We start from the raw sequence: 21,148 nt of genomic DNA, 5'->3' as shown, positions 1-21,148 counted from the left end.
GAAGCAGCTTGGATCTCAAAGGAAGCATCTTTTTTGTGTTGCTAATGAGTTTAAATTTTATTTTGTGGACTTTAAGACTCTTTGGCTGCATCCACTCTGCAGAAATCATCCCGAGCAGATCTCCGGTGCTGCAACAAACTACACTTCCCAGAATTCCATAGCATTGACCAATGGCAATTAAAGTGATGTCAAACCAGATTATTTCTGCAGTGTGGATGAAGCCTTTGTCTCACAGACACACACAACCAAAAGGAATGGTCTCTGCCTACATGGATACCCCTTCATTTTATTGCTGTTGTTTTTAGATTGTTGTTTATTGCTGTGTATGTGTTTTAACTTTGTAATTGTTTGCACTCGTTGCATTATTGTAAGCCGCCCTGATCTCTTGGAAGGGCGGGATATAAATAAAGATTTTATTATTTATTATTATTCATACCATCTTAACTGAAAGCAACAAAAACATCTTGCTATGTGACTCTAACATTGTCATATTTTTCTTTCTCCTGTATAATCTTTAACACTTTTGCCTGATGAAGAAGCCAGAGAAGCTTCAAAAGCATATCTCATGTATTTTGTTCATTTTTGGTTATCACTCTTTGGTGGATTTTGGATATTATTGTACAACACCATGTATAATTTCTACATTATCACAGCTTCATTACATCTACTTGTCAGTGAGGAGTATATTGAGTGCTTTTTTTTCTTTCAGAAGCTTTAGTGATTTCCACCTCAAACATGTATTTTTGGAGCTGATGACAAGACTGATTGGCATGTGCTCAGACAAGGATATTTTCGCTTTCATGGAAAATATGGTCCATCTCTATCTATAAAAGGTTTTCTCTTTGCATTACTCAGGCCCGTTGCAGACGGCTAAAAAGTACACGCAGAGCGCGTACTAGGGTTAAGACGGGGTGGTGCTTCCGCACTGCCCTAACCCTAGTGCGCGCACAAAATGGTGGCAGCCATTCCACACGGCCGCTGCCATCGATACGTGACGACCGCGCCGCCTCCAAACGAGGCAGCGCAGTTGTGACGTATTGAGGTCGCGGCAGGGCGCCTAGGGCGCCCTTTCCGCAACCCCGGAAGGAGCTCCGTTTTGGAGCTCCTTCCTGGTTTGGTCCGCTGGGCGCAGCCTTCAGAGCGCCCAGCGGACCAAAGGAGAAAGGGGCCAAACGGCCCCTTTCTCCTTCTCCCCGCCGCCGTGGGGTGTCCTTGGGGCTTGAAGCCCCAAGGACACCCCTTTCCAGGCTGCGGGGGAAGGGGCCTTTTGCCGCTTCCCCGCAGCCTGGAAAGCGGAGGATCGGGGCTTCATCAGCGGCTGCCGCTCGTGGCCGCTGAGGCCCCGATCCGGCAGGGAAAGGTGCGCCACAGGCCGCCCCAAAGGGGCGGTCGGTAATGCGCCTTACTTACATAAGCCTATTCATCAACTCATCCACCAGCATTTGAAAAAATCCGGGTTTGAATTCACAAATCAGTACATCTTTATTTTCATAACTGCATTTATACCCCACTTTTTTTTTTTTTTTGCCTGTGTGTGTTGGGGTATATATACTGTTGGTTTGAGAGAAGTAATTTACATGTTAGTTTGCATATTGGTCGTGGTTTAAATGGCAAGGCCTCAGGGTTGTCCATTGTCTGCTGGGAAATCCCCTTGACTCTGGATGGTTTTCATTTGCACTTTCTGGGTCTTGGTTTTGGGTGTTTTTCAGAACTGGTAGCCAACTTTTTTTACTTAAGGTCCTCTTCTTTCCTGTTGATGTTGTCCTAGGTAGTTTGGATTTCAATGGCTTCCATTTGCATTTTGACCTCTGATAGTTGTTGGCACGGTCCAAAATTTCAGTGTTTTCAAATAGCATTTTATGCCCAGGATGTCCAAGTCATATGTGGGGGATCCAATCGTGGGAGTCTTTTTTGAGCCAAAAGTTCCAGAACATTTAGGAAGTCCAAAATCTGATGAATAATAATCCATACATTCAGAAAAAAGTCACACAACTGGGGTATTTAGTATTTTGTAAAGATGTGGATTTCCAGAAATCTCTAAATCACAATCTCCCAAAAGCATCATTAGCCTCCAAATAGAAACAAGGAAACTAATGGGCAAGCATTACTCATTACAGCTCAGGCAAAAATCAGTGATTGTGCTACTAGTCACATTATTTGGAGAAATAATGTTTTATGCTCTCATTACCTTCAAAGGTAACTCATTATAGGCAACATAGGTTGCATCCTCAAGCATGGAATGCCATAGCTCTGCTCTGGTGCCACAACAAAGTACACTTCCCAGAATTCCATAGCATTGAGCCATGACAGTTAAAGTGATGTCAAACCAGATTATTTCTGCAGTGCAGGTGGAGCCATAATTATTTGTAATACAGCATTTCCAAGATCTGGACAATGGTCCCCAGGGTTTACAATTACAGTTAGCCCTCCATATTTGCAGCTTTGATATTTGCGGATTTGATTATTCATGGATTTCATTAATATGTTCTCTCTAGGACTGTCTAGGTCCTCCAGTGCAACTCTGTGGTCAACTTTAACTAGAAGTTGCACTGAAAGACCATTTGTAGCTACTCCAGTGCCATTCTATGGTCAGTGTATGTTGGACATTGACCACAGAATTGCACTGGAGGACCTAGAGATTCCTAGAGAGGTGTCATCTCAGGTAAAAACAGTGTTTTTGCTATTTACGGTTTTTACATATTCACGAGGGTCTTGTTCCCCTAACCCTAGCGAATATGGAGGGACAACTGTATAAGAGTGCGGAGGTTGGGAGTATAAGATTGAGCCCCTCTCCCTGTTTTTGAACAATATTCCTGAAATGTGAAGCGTACATAAAAACTATGATACAAAGGTAGCCCCATTGTGGTTTGATTTGAATATTTATACATGGCAATCTAAAAAAAGCCAAAGCAGAGTTGTTGCCCCACATTCTAAATAGGCTTCCAAAGACAGATCTTAAGTAACCAATATGGTTTGGCTACATGGACATCTCAGAAAGCCAGTACAGAATAAGAGTAACATTTCTCGACTTCAATGGAAATGAGTGGGAGTTTTGCCCAATGTTGCAGACCCAAAAGAAAGTTAAGTGCAATGGCGTTGTTCTTTTTCCATAGAGTTTATCCCTCCTGTTTTGGTTGAGCCCTAGTTAATCTGACTGATGACACCTACATTTTTCTACACCTTGTAGGTTCTTAGGCTTTTATAACAATGCGCACATAGGCTGTACACAAATGCTGGTTTTTTTGGGTACACATGCATGCATTTACACACATTCTACAATCTTCATTCTCTCTTGCTTCCCCCCCCCCATTCCCATTATCTCTAACCCATATACTTCAGGAAGTTTAATTTGTTCTTGGTAGTAATCACCATTAAATAGAAATTGTCGTCTTCTGTGTAAACACGTCATTAGTGAAGCTGGTTTCTGCAGCGTCCAGATCTCATTTTTATTAAAATGAAACACTTTTTAGACTCCACACTGTGTCCAAGGAAGAACAGTATAATTTTAACCCATTGGGCTGGCCACAGATAATTGGACTGGCATTTGATTGGACGATTAGAGAAATATCTTTTCTTCATCATCCCCCCTTTCCCCATCATGCAATATCATTTGCATTTTCTCCTACTTCTCTGGTTCTCTGTCATGGTTTTCTACACAGGCAGTTTTAATGAGCATTATAAATTCTAATGAATATATTTTCATGTTCATTTTATTGGGTTGTTTTTATTGCTGAAGATCGAAAAAACAGGTCCAGTTAAAACTCTGTGGGTGATATGATTGTACAGTTTAGACTGATAAAAGCCACCATATTTTTTCCTTCTCCTTCTTCCTTAATGAGGAGCACCGTGAAGAGAAAACCTTCTGATTTATGCAATAAGGGAATGGCCTTTGTCAGCTCTGCGCGGAATAAGGATTTTGCTGATGCCCAGGGAGAAGAATAGAGGGCATTCTCCCTGTAATGGGGACATCAAGACTTTCAGGGCAATAAAATAAAATCATTCCTGGAAAAGCAAGTTTTTCTCTGTTGTTCACTTCGAGTGTCAATGATCCAGAGTTGTGGTGTTCCAAAGGATTGCTTGTGGAACAGACAACATTTCACTGTTATGCTTGTAAGCCACACCTGGAGATGGATGACTCTAATCTGTCTCCGTTTCTTGCAAGTTTTTTCTTCATGGATGAAGTCTTGCAGTATTATTTTCAATCATTCTGACATTATAGATATCAGATGTAGAGATCTGAGCAGTATAATTCAAGAGGGGTAATGACAAGTTGGAGCATGTCCAGAGGGGAGGGACCAAAATGGTGAAAGATCTGGAAACCATTCCCTATGAGGAGCGGCTTAGGGAGCTGGAGATGTTTGGCCTGGAGAAGAGAAGGTTAAGCGGTGATATGGTAGCCCTGTCTAAATATTTGAAGGGATGTCAAATTGAGGATGGAGTAAACTTGTTTCTGCTGCTACAGAGAATAGGACCCAGAACAGTGGATTCAAACTGGGTCGTTGGGTTTTTCTTTCATTCTTTCTTTTTCATCTTTCACCAGTGTTTCCTTCAACCTCCAGTTATGTTTTCTCTTATTGTTTACCAGTGTCAACTGAACCGGATTATGCTCTGATGTGATTTTAGGGAGAACACCCTTAGCTTTAACCTCCTTATGATTGTCTATGCTTGACACTGATTGTTTCTGTCAGCATAGTAAGTCAACTCTTTAGCCTTCCCAAATGTATATCTCCCATTGTCCATCAATGAGAGGTTATTTATTAAATCTGCAAATAATCTTGGTAGTTTGCCTTGGTTTTTTAAAAAAAAATCTTTTATGTGACGTTGTATCAATTAATGGACTGATGACACCATTCCATTCTCCCATTAAGATTATATCATCATAATTACAGTCTGATAATTCTTCTAAAATATGTTTTGGGTGAAAGTATTTATTTTCTAGTGGAGCATATATGGCAGCTAGTAGTGTCTTGGAGTCTTGAATTTGCACTTCCAATCTGATAGAAGATCCATTAGGTAACTGACTTATTTCTTTCACTGCCATGCTCTTCTTATCATATATAATAATGCCTCTTTTCCTTTTGCTTTCATTGCAGCTACAAACCTTTCTCTCCCTTTGTTGTTTCTCAAATATTTTAACTCCTTCTTTCTTATATGTCTTAAAGACATATAATAGTTTTTATAAGTAGTGAAGGAATTGTCTTCTCTTTTATTTTGAATTGAGTCCACAGACGTTTTAGGATAACCGTCTCATGTCCATCGTTAACCTAATAGTTCTTCTTTGATTCCTGATTGCCCCAAAGTTGTATTGCAACATTTTATCCATGAAGATGAAACTGGTTTTCTTCCCAAAAGATTTTTAAGAGAGAATGTGAGAATGGTCTTGGGCATCACTGAATATTATGAAAAATGATTAACAAATAAAGGCAGAAGCAAAAAATGACCAAAACACACTACTTCAAAACTAAGTCGACAGAATTTGCAAGAGCAGATTTGTTCTTTCAGTATGGGTACTTCTGTAGCCAAAATGGTAACATTTGCACACAAGAGGGAGATATCAACAGTCTAGAGATGAATGGGAAACCCAAAGTTTGAAGAAGTACACCAACCTTGGGATTTTACACGCACATCCCAAAAAACAGGCAAGGGATTAGAGGATGCTCAACCAAGCTGACTTTGGCAGAGAAATAGAAAATGAGGGTGAAGGTTGGATGGTAGGAAAGGGTATGGCAAGTGGGTTGGATTCCTAAGTGGGAGCACTTGGAACAGTCCTGGGGAAAGAGCGAGATACAAATAAATAAACAAACAAACATTGCAATTACAGTTCCCATTCATCTATTTAAACTGAAATGTCTACCTCACCGTCCTCAGGGTGCTCAAGGCAACTTGCAAAAAGCACAATTCTTTAAAAAAGGTAAAGAAAGGTAAAAATGTTTAAATCAAACAATGAGATTTTAAAAATTGGAATGAGAAAAGAATTGGAAAGAGAAAATATTTTTACTAACTTCTTAACAGCTCCTCCCAAATAAATCTGCATGATTGGAAATGACTCTCTCTCTCTCTCTCTCTCTCTCTCTCTCTCTCTTTCTCTCTTTCTCTCTTCATAAAACCAAGATTTCTAAGAGTGCTTGGAGCTAGATTCCTAAAGGGTTGAGCATGCAAAAATGAAGCCAGATGTTACTCAACTTCCACATAACACAAAAAGAGCATCTCCAACTCATGTCACCGAAGACCTTTTTTTCTTTTTGCACAAGAATGTAGCCTGCTGAGAAATTGGGAGAGGGTTGAAATTTGGTCTTGGCTGTACATTGAGCTGATAATTCAAAAAAGCTAATTTCTTGCCCTTGTTCTATTTGACTTTAAACGTTCTGTCTGTGATCTGGATGCCTGAAACATAAAGGCTTGTGTGCAGAAATTAAGAAGTAAATAATGTTGTGGCAGAAATATGGCAGTGGGAATTTATTTCAGTAATTTTTTTTAATTACAAAAACAGTATCTCCCTTGAGAAGACGAAAGTGGCACGCTTGGTTCTCTGCATACATAGGCTTGTGGTGGGGTTTTTATTTTCACACTATGAAGTAGATTAGTTGTAGGTACAGCCATGAAGTTGACATAGCTTATCTTAAACATAAGTCTATTTCATCAATGTCTGATACTCTAATGACTATACCATATTGGCTCTTGCTCTGTGAATTAGTTTATTGTGTGTGTATGTGTGCCATTTAACTGGTGGAATGGTCATTATTTCCCAGCCTTCAGCTACTTAAGGTGGTGATCATATCAAATTCACATAGTGTGCGTGTGTGTGTGTGTGTATCTAATGCACATAGTATTTGAGAATTATATTCCATTCCACCCACAAAAATGCTGGACTGAATGGCGTTTTGTACCCTGCAAAGTTGCCTGATTGATGACACTCTCTCTTTGCAGTCAGTGTATTTGTTTAAAATCCCTGCACAGATTAGCCTGACCAGAGCCCCACTGCTCTCCAGTTATACATTCTGCCCCTTTGGCACTGTATATCTAAGACCGCTTGGGGAGAGCGAAGGATTATGGAATGGCAAAAAATGGCTAGGTGAAACAAATTCTAATCATTCTACCATCCCTCAATGGCTTCACAGTGTCCAACATGGAACAATTTTCTGCTTAAGCAGATTTTTTTTCCTGTAGAGGCTTTTGAAATCAGGAACATTAAATTTAATAAAGCATCTGCCTAAAATAAAGCCTGGAGGCAGCTTTTTCCCCCCTCAGTGATGCCCTCCTTGCTATGCTTAGGAGCATTAGCTGATGTCTTGTTGAGCTGATGTTATCCAGAATAGGGATATTGTGTGTGTGTGTGTGTGTGTGTGTGTGTGTGTAATTTTCTAATTTTGGGAATGTTTCCCTGTCCACACTTCCCAGACTGTCTGTGGGCCGCACACAGTTTGCGTTTCCAATTTTGCACATACATTTTGTGTGGCAGGAAGAGGGAATGTAGACATGGCAAAAGTATGCATAGGAAAAAAAACACACTGGTTAAATACTTTAGTCAGTGGGAATGTAGTCAAGCCATAAAATGTATTAAATTGTGAATTTTAAATGATGAATTTTAAATGTGGCTGTTTTTAATATGTGGATATCTTATATGTTGATGTATTTTTCTAACGGATGAGTTTTAACTAATGTGGTGTGTCTGGTCATTGTTGTTGTCTTCCCTGTTTCAGCCCATGGAGAGAGGCGGGTAAGAAATAAATTGTTGCTGTTATGAAGTCGAAAACTTTCACGGCCGGCATCCATAGTTTTTTGTGGTTTTTTCAGGCTATGAGGCTGTGTTCTAGAAGAGTTTATTCCTACGTTTCGCCAGCAGCTGTGGCTGGCATCTTCAAAGAATGCTGGTGTGCCTGCGCATGCATGTATGTACATGCACACACCAGATCTCCCATCACTGATGTTCCCTGGCCATCAAGGCCCAAAAGAAAGGAATGCCTGTATTTACAAGGGGCACTTCATCTTCCGCCTCCTGTGCTATCACCAGCACTAGCCCTTCCCAAAGCATTGTGCAGACGGTGATCTGTGTAGTAGTTGCAAAGCTTGCATGGGCACAGGCTCAGCGCCTTCCACCTCGTGCGTGCTGTTTTGCACTTGGACAACCATGCTGGCCGTAAACAAATATTTATTCATCCCCATCCAAGGAGGGCCTCTGTAGATGATCCCACTGTGTTGGCTGTTCTCGAGACTGGCAGCAGGGTGGGAGATGGCGTTCCCCCCCTTCCCCATCTTGGCTGATCTTCCCCTGTAACAGCTGCAGTCCAGCTGCTGGCAACCCTGCTGAGGCGAGTGCTAAACCTCTCAGGGGTCAGGACTGTGGTATGTCGGTCTCCATAGCAACCAACCAATGGGCTACTTTCTCGAACAATCCCCCTCCTCAGGCCGAGCTGCGAAGAGTTAGCTCAGCCCTTGGGTATGTGTCCTGGGAGGGCTGGTTGAGCAAGGTCTAGTTGGTGTATCCTCCACATCTTACCCTTAAGGTAGAAATGGGGGAAAGCCGAAAAGGGATCTGTTGCCTCTTTTCTAACTCATTTGTCACATTGGATGAAGAGATGTAGATGGAAGGAGGCATGCACATGCTGTGCGTGTCAGAGAGAGAGATAGAGGCGATGCGCATATGTTCAAAAGGCTAAAATATATGGCAACTGTGTGCGACCCCTGGATAGTATTTTACAGCAACCTCAGCAGCATCGCTGGTGGCCAGCAGTCAAACCTTTTAGATCCCTAAAAGAGATTGCATAAAGTGAAATACATTTTAGAACTCCTCCCAATTTAGATTAAATATACAACATTAAATGTTTAGTTTAAATATACAACACAACAATTATATACCTTCTGGTTCTTTTGGCTTGGCCTTGTAACAGTTATTATACTGTTACAGATTTTGGAAGCCAACAGTCAGAAAACCTTCTCAGACCCTGCCAAAAGTTATATCGCTTTCTCTCAGACCATGGATGACAGCATGAGCTCTGGGGCTGCCTTCTCCCCAGGCCAGCTGCCAGTTCACATTGGATATCAGGTTCAAATCCCAGGCTCTCCATAGAAAGTTTATTTAGTCTCCTTGAGCCAAATCACAGTTTCTTGGGTTAACTTGCCTCACCAGAGCTGGATCTGCACTGCTGAAATAATCTAGTTTGACACCACTTTAACTGCCTCGGCTCAGTGCTGTGGAATTCTGGGAATTGTCATTCATTGTGGCACCAGAGCTTTGCAATAGCAATATCCTTTCTAATGTTTAGGTGAAATATCTTTTCTTGTAAGCTGAATTCATTGTTTCATGTTCTTACCTCTGGAGATGTAGGAAGACCAAGCTCTAGTCTTTGGGTTCGCTTAATGATGGGAGAGGAGAAGCAGAACTGAGGTTTCTTCCTCTGAGAAGTTAAGGGGAAAGATTGTGATGCTGCCTATCTTGGGAAATTTGAAGGGAGAATTGTCCAGTTTGAAATCACTACATGCCACAGGGTTTGTTTTTCTTTCTTTTACCCCTTTCAAAAAGACCTATAGCTGAGTGAAGGAATGGATTTATGAGTTTGCTGATGAAATGGGATTCCTTTTTTCCACCACTCCAGAAATTCCAGAAACCTGTTGCATTCCCCTCTTTCTCTCAACCAACTCCCTCATATTTAACAGGAGTTTGCAGTGGTGGGTAGATCACAGTAGAGGAGACTGAGTTTGCCAAACTCTTTCTTAATTCATCAGAGATACAGGGATGTAGCCAAGGGGGGGGGGTTTCTTGGGGTCCGGACCCCCCCCTTCCATTAGAAAAATGAATGGTGTGTGCTGCTGTGCCACCACGCCTAAGCCCCATTATAATGGTGGCACTTAGTCTGGACCCCCCCCTTCCTAAAATCCTGGCTACGTCCCTGAGAGATAGGTGAGTTTAGCGTATCTAAGGTTGCCATATTCCAGTCCCTTATATCCAGGCATCTAATTTGCATGTTATGGAAATTATAATAATTATGCATATTATTAATTTGCATTCTGAGTATGCAAATTCAACACGTTAATCATCGCACTTTTTCTACCATTATGTTTCAACCACATTACCAGTACCATGTTGAGCTCCTTTTTTCTTCTTTCCCTCCCATTGCTGGTGTGAAGAGAGGGTTGCTCCCAAGCAGCCCCAGAGAGTAAAGAGCACTTTTGGCATTGAGCCTGACTTCTAATAAATAAAATGTCACATAATTGTTTGAATTGCATAATCAATATATGTTAGAACTCTACAGAATTATTAATATCTTAAACATCAGATTATAAATGCTTCTACCCATTTAGTAATGAAACTGTCCTTAAGGCTTGCCTGTTATAAAGCAAACACTGGAGTTATGGATTAAATAAAAATCAATTAGAACCACTGCCCTTAGAAGATTGATGCAGTTGATGGTGTTTTTCTATGAGTGAAAGAAGTAAATCCTCAGAAGTTATTATCTTGTACCATCTATACAGGCATGCTCTCTCGAAACAAGCGCGTATAGGTCCACACGTAAAACACAAGGCAACCTTATTTATTTATTTAAAATATTTATTTGTTTTCTCTCTACTCGTCCCCCTAAAGCAACATACAATAAAATACATTACAAACTTTCTTTGAAAACAGGTTAAAAGCAACTCTGATTGTCAGGCCCCATTCCCACTCACCTATTTGCCCTGGATAAAACTGGCCACATTCTATCTATATATGTATCTACCTGTAGCAAAAAGCATGCGCATAGTCTGTCCAAAATAAAAAATAAAAAGAGAGAGAGAAAGCTGCTTGGTGATACAAAAGGGAGGCTTGTTCCGTTCTGTGCCCTCCCTCTGGTCTAATTCCATCCCCTGAATTTGATCCTTCATCCTGCTCCTTCCTTCTCCTCCTGTTCCTGCTCCGTCACCCCAATTGCCCTTGGCACTCTTTCTCCAAGGCTCCTTCCTTCTCCTCCTGCTCCTCCTCTGTCACACCGATTCTCTGGCACCCTTTTTCCAATTCTGCCCTCTGCCCTCCCTCTGGTGAAATTCACGAGCAAAATGCTGCCAGAGAAAATGCCCAGATCCATATAATTAATTAATGAATAATAATAATAATAATAATAATAATAATAATAATAATCCATATACTCACCCAACTAGCCTCTTGGGCTGCTGGGACAGCAGCAGGACTTGTGCTGAAAGTCTCAACTTCCAGATAAGCCCATATGGAAAGAATTCAGAGACATAACCATGTTAGTCTGGAATGTCAGTATTCAAAGGGAGCTTGTAGCACTTTTGAGACTAATTGTGTGAAAGACGTTTTAGCATAAGCTTTCATAGACCTGATATAGGAAGAGGCAGTCTTTTAAGAATGGTTTCAGGTCCGGCCATCTAGTTCAGTATTGTCTACATGGATTGGCAACATCTTTCCAGGAGGTGACAGGAATTGAACTTGAAACTCTGTATATGCAAAATATGCTCTCTGCCATGAAACTATACATCCCTTCCCCAGTTGTGAGTGTTATGTAGGAATATTTGGTATCTATATCAAGCAGGTGCTGGATGGCAAGATGAGCTTGTGGTAGAAACAGAAGTAATTATTCACGATGTTCTTGTATGGTAAAAAAGAAAGAAAACTTGCATTTATTGTCTCAGAAAATCCATTTTAGGATAGGAGAGGATACAGTTGACCTAAACTTGATTAGAAAAAACCCTGAAAGCTGGCTGTCATGTGTGGGTGCAAACTAACATATATTACTTGAGTTGGAACCCTATGAGGCTCCCTTCAATACAATGGAAACAAGAGACAAACTAATTTCTTGAGAGAAGGGACAAATGAGACAGTAGGTACTCTTAAATACCTATTTAAGTGTCGGATGCTCAGTGGAGAGAACAGGGACTCAAAGAACAATACAGAGAGATGAAATAAAGAGAAGATGTCCTCTAGACCTTTTGGGCAGTCTGTACCAGGCCATAGTTATAGTATAGGTTTTAGGCAGCCTACGGCCCATTAAAATCCAGACCCATCCAGTGGGTAGGGGTGAGGGAAGAATTGCATGGCCCAGTGCAGACAATTTGATGACATGCACACTTGAAACTGTGTAGAGGTCTGCAGAATCGATCTCTTCAATATAAGGCATTCCTTATTATCAGGAATGTCCCATATTTGAAGATCAGAAAGCATGACCATTTGGGGGGGGGGGGTCAGGTGTCCCATATTATAAAGGATGCTCTCTATTTGAGACCTGGAAAACTTTTTGTTTTATATAGACTAAAGAAAATGCCACAAAACGGTGCATTTTGGAGCGTAGGCTGTTCTTAAAGACAGAACTCTGTGCATCATGTAATTTATCAGTGTAGATGATATATTAATTTTACAGAGAACTTGTTAATGGCTACTTCCTGACTGTCAATCTTGCATGTCACAAGTTTTAGCTGTTCTGTATTGGTGTTTTGAAAACCTGGCAACACTTCCTCAGCATGACCTCCCCATGGCTTGTCTGCAATTCACAAAGTGGCCTGCGCTTCATACTTAGGACCCTGCTTGAGTATGAAGGGCTTTCAGGTACAATCCTAACTCCATACACACCTACACTCTCAATGGCATACATGACAGTTCTCATATGGCACACTACGGTGCTATATCTCTGTAGCTCTGCTCCTGACATTTCAGTGGAAAACAATGCTGAAGAATTCAAAAACAATCAAGAGAATTCATTGTCTAAATTCTGGTAAAATGGGGTCTTGCCTTTGCAGTTCATACCGTCAAGATTTTTTAGGGGCCCAACTGAGATTTTCTGCAATCTCACAGTACCAATTTTCTGGAATAATTGCAAGGTGTCCACTAGCTCAAGTCTGTCATCTTTTCTCTTCATGAAAATGATATCCAAATTATGTTGATTACATGCAGCTAACATATGCAAATGAGCCACATTTTCGACGGCTCGTGATGTAGCTTTCTGATGAGTCTCTCAGGGCTTTAACAAGTTCTTTACTCTTGCCTAGAAAATAACATAAGAAAATAACAATTTGTCATCAACAAAGCTGTCGTGGAGGTGGAATCCAGGACAAAAACTGGTAGATTTCATGAAATGATCCAGGAAAAAAAAATTCAGAAAAAGTTACTTTTTCTGAAATATAATTCCTGGAATTATCCCCCAACCATCATGTCACTGACTTGGGGATTCGGGGATATGTAGTCAAAAACATAACTTCTCCAAGATCCAAATAATAATAATCTGGAGTTACTGATGAGAAAAGAGCCAGTCTCCTAAGGGAAGGTCTTTGGAATATATGAAGCTAAATGAAGTCCAGTGGAATGACATGAATGTTGGTGTAGAAGACTCTTTTGACTGAGTATTTGGAATGGAAGGAAAATATAGGTCATATATTTAGTTGTGCTGATTATCTTCAACAAAAGAATGAAGGGGGCTCTGTTAGATGAGGCTCCTGTTGTGAGGATGCTGTGACAAATGCTGCCAGTTGCAATCAGACACCATGTAAAGAGGTTAATATCAAGGATCAGAAAGAAAGTTGTATACATCTGGATTATTGCTCCCACTTTGCTGCATAAGGAAGTCAGGGTATTAATGTGTTATTTTTCTTCTACCATAAGTAGGTTAAACAATGACTAATGTTGAAAACAGACAATGTCCAAATATAGCACTACATTAAAAATGTACTGTGCGCAGTGGCTCTTGTCCAGTGCTTGGAAATGTTACTTTGGGGACTGCAACTCCTATAATCTCACAGTCAGTGTAGCTGAGACAGCAAAAGTTATTAATGAGGAAGAACACACCAGCTAGGAGAGGCTGCAACAGTTTGCTTTTTGCTTGAGCCTACTGGCAAGTGTAAGCCTCCCCTCCCTCCCCTCTTCTCTCTCCCTGCTTTGTTAACTGAATGCAAACTACATTTCTAGGTTGCAGCGACTGAAGTAAGCTGGAGACAAAAGCAGGAGGAGGAGAGAGAAACTGGGACATTTTGAAAGCAGCTGAAAAGTGGGATGACAGAGGATAAATTGGGAATGACCTTGCCAAACTGAGAATTTGGAGGGGATGCCAGTGAAAATATGGAATTCAGTTTCCCACTCTCTCTTGCTCCTAGGAGGTCTCTCCTGCCTACCCTGATGCAGATCAGGCATCAGGAACAAGAATTCTTGAGCACTCGCTGGCACTCTTGACCTGGCAGAGAACCCATCATCTGGAGTCTCCTGTCTTCCTTCCTCTTTCTCCTCTGCACTGTTGTTCTATCTGAAGCATTCAATGAGCAGTTATAGACCAAAAAATAATGCTACCAAGCCCAGCTCTTGACACAGAATAAAAGGATGACGTGGTGGAAGGGAGATGGTTTTCTACAGCATCCTTGACATACAGTCATCAGACAAGTATTTCTGTTTGGTAAACCAAGCCTCTCCTGCTTCCTTCAGTAGTTGAGTGGTTGTGGCAGTAGGAAAATGTTTGGCTTACCCTTGTGGCTAGAGGCAAGGTTTGTATCCCGTTAGACACAACATGCTAAGCCGGTGTGGTTGTGATGTGGTTTGCCTTGATTTCATTGGAAGCTGTATGTTTTTATTTTTCCCAGCTGGTCCGGCTGGCTTCCTTCCACAAAATGAATAGTTATTTCTTCTATTTCTTTTACATGGAGTTGGGAAAGAGCATTCAAAGTGGTATCTTTGACCATCCCAGCCACAATGAAATGACGCCACCTCATTCTGCCATATGGGCAGACCTAGCTTTTTCATTCTTCCTTGCAGGAAAATGAAAAGAGGAGGAAAGTGCTTGCAGCAGGACGAGTGTGGTGTGGTCCATCTCCACAGGGGATGAGAAAGCAGCCTCTCCAAGGCTGCATCCACACTGCAGGATTAATCTGGTTTGACATCACTTTAACTGTCATGGCTCAGTGCTGTGAAATTATGGGAATTATCATTTGTTGTGACACCAGAGCTTAAACAATAATTCCCAGAATTCCATAGCATCGAGCCATGGCAGTTAAAGTGGTGTTGTATCGGATTATTCCTGCAGTGTGGATGCAGTTTAAGAAAGCGCAGATTTACGTGGCACGGTTCAACAGCTGAGCTCCTTGCAAACAGAGTGACTAAATGGAACTAGAGAACTGAATTTACTGCTCAAAGATCAGAGATGACAGCTTGCCCTTGAGACTATTCAGAGCCAGCCTAGTGGATAGAGTGTTAGTCTGGGACTTGGTAGATCCAATTTTTAGTCCTCCAGCGAGCCATGAAATTCACTGAGTGAATTACCTTAAGCAAGGCTCCCTCTGTTCTTCCGTCTGTCCCTCTCTGCCTGACCCACCTCACAGGGTAGGTTTGAGGATAAAGTGGGAAGAAAAGAAAAGAAAAGAAAAAAGAGAGGGAGAGAGAGAGAGAGAAAAGGCAGGCAGGCAGAACTTTGCATTGATTTGCTTATCTGTCTAAAACATCCCTATTTCATAGGCATAAACATTTTAACGACATGAAGGTACAGTAGGCTCTCCACATTTTCTGGCATTAGGCCACAGGACCCTGATGAAAGTGCAAAAAACACAAATAACAAAACACTACTCTTTTTTACCTGCCAGGCCACCTCTCTAGGAATCTAGTCTGCCAAACGTTGGCTATAGAATCATGCTGGAGGACCTACAAATGCCTAGAGAAGCATTTCTCTAGTAATCACTAGATCCTCAAGTGCAACTCTGTGGTCAATTTCCAGCAGCATTTCTCTGGAGAACCTAGGGATTCCTAGAGAGAACATATTAATCAAATCTGCAAATAACCAAAACCACAACACTCAAAGCCACAAACATGGGGGGCTGACTGTATTGTGAAGCCACACTGGCCATAGCATAGCAGTAAGCTTTGTGTAGGAGCCAGTGTGGTGTAGTGTTTGAGTGTTGGACTACAACTCTGGAAACCAGGGTTCTCTTCCTGGCTTGGCCAGGTATGAACATAGAACCATAGTGGTGTAGTGGTTTGAGTGTTGGACTATGACTCTGGGGAGCAGAGTTCGATTCACTGCTCAGCCATAAAACCTACTGGCTGATCTTGGGCAAGTCACATTCACTCAACCTCAGGGGAAGACATGCAAACCTTCTGGACACATCTTGCCAAGAAGACTCCATGATAGGTTTACTTTAGGGTCACCATAAGTAAGATTTGAAGGCATACCACACAGCTGTGTGTATCACTGAGATGTGGCTGCTATAGCTAACCTGGGTTGCTTCTCTTTTCTTACTCCCACCAGTATCTCCTTAACTAGTATCATCATGAGCTCATTGCTTTTGGCTCAGACCAAAATCCAAACAGAGCAAGGCTTTGAAAATGTCCTTTCTTTTTCAGCTGTTTGCCTTCAGTACTCCCCAACATTTGACTATTTTTGGGCATAAATTAGCATGCCGGATTTTGCATGACAGAGCTTAATGTTGATCACAGCCGATCTGAAAGCTGGAAAATAGGACAGGCAACAGTGAGGTGGAAGAAATAATGGAGGAAAGGAAGATGAGCATGGGAGAGAGGGGAGAAGAACAAGTGAAAGTGAAGGGACACAGAAAGGAGAAATACAGATGGCAAACATGAGCAAGCAGTCAGCTGTGGATTTATGTATCCTTTGCAGTAGCTGATCGAAAAGTCATCACCTTCGCTCAGTGGTTAGAGCCCGGGTTTTTTATGATCTAATGCAAGCGGTTAGTCCATATAGTAGTAATAATGAGCCTATATATTAAACAAGTGTGTGCATGTGCACACATGCACATACACACACACACCCCATAAATTTGAATAGTGATCAACATTTGCAGGGTTTGGTCGTTGGTTTTCCATCTGAAATGGCCCAAAGAGACACTGGGGAGTATAGGTTTTGCCCTCATTGACATGTTGTCAGTATTAAATGTGTCATAAAATGCCGCAAAATTAAGTATTTTCCTCCCTTGTGCGGTATTTTTTTTTTCTCCTGACTGAATCGAACAATGCTGTTGCCATAGAAACAGCCTTTCCGGAAAGGTCACTTGCAAGAAACTGTGTTTTAGGTGCAACTCAAGGAGATTATGGGGGATTAGCTAATTTATATATATATTTCTTTAAAGGAAATATTATGAGTGAATAATATCCAACTGAGCGGGAAGGTTCTCTCCGTAAATTAAAAACTCGGTGATAAAAGCTTTATTTTTTGCCTTTTGGTGGGAAAAAAAATGGTATGCAAAAGAGTGATATCTGAAATAGTGATTTTGTATGTGTGTGTGTTTTAACTTGGTTTTAATTAAACCTCAGTCAGGGCTGAGAAATGTGGTGAGAAGAGATAATTGCCATATTCCCAATGCAGTTTTTAAACCCTAGCTTTATACATATCTCCTGACCGGATTGAACCCCCTACGCTGGCTCTTGGGTGAATTTGTGTTGTTCTTTGTGTATCCTACAAGGTGTTGGGAAGAGTAGATCAAGGGAAGTATGGGAGACTGTAGCAAAGAATATTTGTGGAGATCTAATCTAATGGTAAAGTTTAATTGTTCCAAGAGAGGAGTGGTTTTTACGAAGACCTTGGTAGCGGTAAAGAAGTGTGTGCTTAGGCCATCTTTTGAAGCTGTAAATGCAAAGGATATATTCTTAAACAATACAACAATGTATAAAATCCACAATGAAGCTATGCCTTTATTGGCCAACCAGAATGCACAAAAGAGATCATGCAAGCTTTTGAGGCACCACTGGCTTGCATGGTGCATTTTGTGGCTTCTTAAGTGTGCAAGAACACATATGGATTTGGAAAACAAGCTCATGTACAGCTTTGTTGTATGAAGTTCAACAAACAATTCCAAGGTTCTCGCAATAAGAGTGTGGGAAAGGAAATAGCAGTCAGGCAGACTTCTCTGGGGTTGAAGACAGCTGAGAAATGGAAAGTTGGAGTATCATTTGTTTGTTTGTTTGTTTGTTTACTGGCTTTATAGCCCATCTTGCTCCCAAAATGGGATTCAAGGCAGCTTGAATCTGACATGGTCACATAACAGATTATAGTGAGGAAGTCAGTACAAGCTCTAGATTTTGGGGTTTGGGTAAGATACCCTCATGACACCGGTCCCCTCCATGACCATGGTCTTCTCTATAGTATAAGAATGGAAAGAAGAAAGATGTTCTCTTCCACTCCTATAACTGTAGGTCTTCTCTCCTGTACAAGTACTGAGCAGGACAACACAGGTTCCAATTTTAATATACCATCTGCATACATTATATATTGATCAACAAGGTGCCATGATCCAGTATTTTTTTAGAAAAATTAAATGTAAAGGTTTCAGATCACCAAATTTTGGTTAACCTTTGCTATATGAATAAATTTAACTCAAACGCCCCTATTATCTTGCATAAACCTTGAAGTTCTGTCTTGATGATTTTCAGATCCATTACCCCATGGTGAAGATTGGCTTGAATTCTAATCCTGTCCGCCATACTCTCTCCAGTCCACACCAAGGCTGTCCAATGTATATACTTGATGAGCTACTCACCACATTTGCTTCCAAGCCATTTTTGAATGCACTGGACTGTGTCTGGGCCATTGCTGAGTTCTGAGGCATTGCCCTTACTACCTCTCACCAGCTGGAGAAGAATTCATTTAAAAGTGCTCTGCAGGTAAGAATGTTCTCTTGAGTCTGAATCCATCTATAATAATATGACTAATTTTTACCATCATAGCCTATGGCAATCTTTTTTAAAAAAAACATTTTTAAAGGCAGTAGGGGAAAGTATGGAATCCTTCAGATTTTTAGCTAGATGCAGTTGAAGTCTGCATTTAAATCAGTTCCATGATGGAACCTGGGGGCTTAATGAGTGAAAACATTCCATAGGGGGTCACATGAGTTGCATAAATCTAGATGCAAATATTCAGATTGCAGTTGTAGCCTCTGAATTTCTAGATGAGAGGAACCAAACTCTGAGTCATCAAGCCTTCTGGTATCCATTTTAGAACTGGTTTTAATTCCAAATTAGAGTGACCTAAAACATATTGCTGCAGCCACCACTGCCTCATCTTCCTCTTCTTCTTCCCACTATCTGTCTTTTTTTTTCATCTGAAGAACTCAAAAGCTTATAGGGTTTATAACATACTTAATGAAGGTATTGTCCACTTGTGGATTTTGGGTTTTATTTTATCACTACAGATCAATATAATTCCTTTAAAAAAAACAACCCTCCTATATCTGTTCCACTCATTTCCCCAGAAAGAGTTCTTGAGAAACTGTTGACAGATTACCCATTCCATATATTGGGGTGAGAAACTTGGTGCCTCCAAAGGTTTGTGACTACCACCCCCACCATTCCATGAAAACATGCTTAATGATCAGAGACTGGGTGTTAATCCAAAACATTTGCAGAATGCCAATCTCTGTATTTATGGTGATGCTATAGCCAATGAACGTGAGAAGGAAAATGATGACTGATGATGGAAGGAGCAACTCTGTGTTACTGCACTGGCTTTGCATGTAGAAATCTCCAATTCCATTCCCTGGTGATGGTGGTGTTTGTGTGCCTTCAAGTCTTTTCTGATTTATGGTGACCCTAAGGTGAACCTATTATAGGGTTTTCCTGGCAAGATTTGTTCAGAGGAGGTTGCCATTGCCTTCCTCTAAGGATGAGAGATGGGCAGTGGATTTCTGTGGCTGAATGGAGGTTCAAACCCTGGTCTCCAAAGTCTTAGTTCAACACCCAAACCACTACACCACACTGGCTCTCCCAGTCCCTGATATCTCCTGTAAAAAGAATATAGTAGCAATACAGTACAAATACCTTTTTTGAAAGGTATTTCCAATCAGAGCAGACCATACAGGGACAGATATAGAAATAATCTGACTGGGTACAAGGCAACCCCTCAACTTTGCCTGCTGCTATGTTTCTCAACCTCAGTGAAGCTTTTCTCCCTCATGGAGCAAATGAGAGACTGTTGGAGAGAGGCTGAGGTGGAATACTGGCCTGCATCAGGTCCAGCTTCAGTGACTGTATCCATGTTGAACCATTCTTTTTAGGTTGGGTCCCTCAGTCCACCCACATTATCTACATGCATTGTAGGCACCTGCTTTTCCCCACTACATCCAAACAAAACTTTCTTCTGTCAATGTTAAAGATTCCAAACTTTTGTGCTACTTTAAATACTTGAGGGTGGTGTGTGTGTGTGTTAATGTGCTCCAGAGTTAAAAGTAATAGTATCATCAGCCAGTTTTATTGAACTAATAATTCAAAAAGTCCCCGATCTTCCCATTGCACCTGAGCTAACAGCTTAACCATTTTTATCACCCCAATTAAGAATGCTCCCAATTAAGAATCAGGAGATCTATGCATAAAGAAGCTGATGTGAAGTCCTGTCTCCATTTTTCAAACTGGGTGAATACCTGCTCAGTTTTATGGTCTTACAATCTCTACTTATGTGTGTGTGTGTTTCATGGCTCTTATTGGAGCCTTTCTAATGCAAAAATATACTTTATATATTGTTAAAATGCTTTATTTAAAAAGTCAAACATAAATATTGTTAACTAGTGAAAGCATTCCTTTTCTTCCTAATATCTTGAGAATCTCATAGTGGGGTTTTATGATTTACTTGTTACATTTATTATCCACCTTTGATCCAATATAATCAAGGAAATGGACATGGCTGTGTTCCTCTATACTCCTCCTGCCCAGAAACACTACCTTTGAGGCTGGTCAGACTAAAAGGAGACTATCTCAAGATCACACAATGAGTTTCATGATTTGTGAGTGTTTTGCTATAAATGGTTATAGTACTCTGATTACGATTTAACTGCCGTGGGAACAACCTTTAGAGCTCCCTGGCTGACATTTCTAAATATTCCTCCCTAAACAAGAAATCCCAGGATTCCATAAGAAGTTGCCATGGCAGTTAAAGTAAAAACAAACCACTATAACTGTGTACAGTAGTTTGAAAGGACCTTTGAGTAAGGGCTACAATTTGGATATCTCAAGTCCCAGTCCAATACTCTTATCACAGTGGTTGACAACATTCTCAAAGCCTAAATATTGGCAAGAGTATTATAGGCAAGAATAAATAAAACAGGGGTTGGGGTTTCCAGAAAATGCTCCTCATACTTGAACTACTGGAAGCCAGAACTGGTGGCAGGATATGTTTTTAAACAATATTAGTACCGTTCAAGTCTTCACTGCATAGCAGTTTTATAAAAATCAGATAGCTGAGTTGTT

The 21,148-nt window shown here is 41.0% G+C and overlaps 1 protein-coding gene across 12 annotated transcripts in view; it reads left to right on the top strand.

The window, feature by feature from the left end:
• PKNOX2 (PBX/knotted 1 homeobox 2) overlaps positions 1 to 21,148 on the top strand; it is a 262,424-nt gene that overhangs the window by 105,677 nt on the left and 135,599 nt on the right. For 11 of the 12 annotated variants that reach the window (XM_042476172.1, XM_042476171.1, XM_042476181.1 and 8 more), the window contains one exon: positions 18,344 to 18,574. The gene's annotated coding sequence lies outside the window, so the exon portion shown is untranslated. Of the gene's footprint in view, positions 1 to 16,561; positions 16,609 to 18,343; positions 18,575 to 21,148 lie in introns of those variants that run through there. The other variant, XM_042476176.1, reaches the window with a different exon arrangement.

This window comes from Sceloporus undulatus, chromosome 6 (genome assembly GCF_019175285.1).
Source record: "Sceloporus undulatus isolate JIND9_A2432 ecotype Alabama chromosome 6, SceUnd_v1.1, whole genome shotgun sequence".
NCBI lineage: Eukaryota > Metazoa > Chordata > Lepidosauria > Squamata > Phrynosomatidae > Sceloporus > Sceloporus undulatus.
The sequence above is the reverse complement of the archived record's forward strand: the minus strand, read 5'-3'. Positions and strand labels throughout refer to the sequence as shown.